Source organism: Charadrius vociferus, unplaced genomic scaffold (genome assembly GCF_000708025.1).
Source record: "Charadrius vociferus isolate BGI_N301 unplaced genomic scaffold, ASM70802v2 scaffold39, whole genome shotgun sequence".
Taxonomy (NCBI): domain Eukaryota; kingdom Metazoa; phylum Chordata; class Aves; order Charadriiformes; family Charadriidae; genus Charadrius; species Charadrius vociferus.
In genome coordinates this window covers 5,697,679-5,698,133 of record NW_009650188.1, presented here as the reverse complement: position 1 = coordinate 5,698,133, position 455 = coordinate 5,697,679, and the positions used below count along the sequence as shown (strand labels likewise).

At 52.3% G+C, this 455-nt stretch overlaps 1 protein-coding gene across 1 annotated transcript in view; it reads right to left on the bottom strand.

Moving 5' to 3' along the window:
• Nucleotides 1-455, bottom strand: part of ASTN1 (astrotactin 1) — a 32,559-nt gene that overhangs the window by 10,545 nt on the left and 21,559 nt on the right. The gene's annotated exons all lie outside the window — the stretch shown is intronic.

The window sequence follows — 455 nt, the reverse complement described above, 5'->3', positions numbered from 1 at the left end:
GGAGGAAAGAGACTGCCAGACCTGAAAAGCCTCCAAGCAGGAAAATCAAAGAGGAGGAAATTGCAGGAGAAAAAAAAAGTACTTGCAATCAAAAGATGCTACATCTGGAGACAGCCCACAGCATAACAGCAACGGGTCTGTACTATCGCAGGTGGGCTTGGGAAGAAGTCCAGGCTCCAGAAGGTCTGAGCCTTGCAGGATTCAGGCTCAGGCTCAGAAAGGAGCCTTTCCCACACAAGACCCCCAGAGAGAAAACAAATGTCTCCACAGCCAGGGCACAGCAAGAGCAGCACGGTAGGCTGGTGCCAATACTGAGAATTACGAAGCTTCATGATGGAAACGATGTGGCCATCACGGTGCTTGTGAGCTCCAAGCTCACGTTGCCTGCACCCAGAAGCTCCTGGGCAAGGGGGCAGCAAACCAAGATCACCTAAAAAGCAGCAGCTCCACTCGGC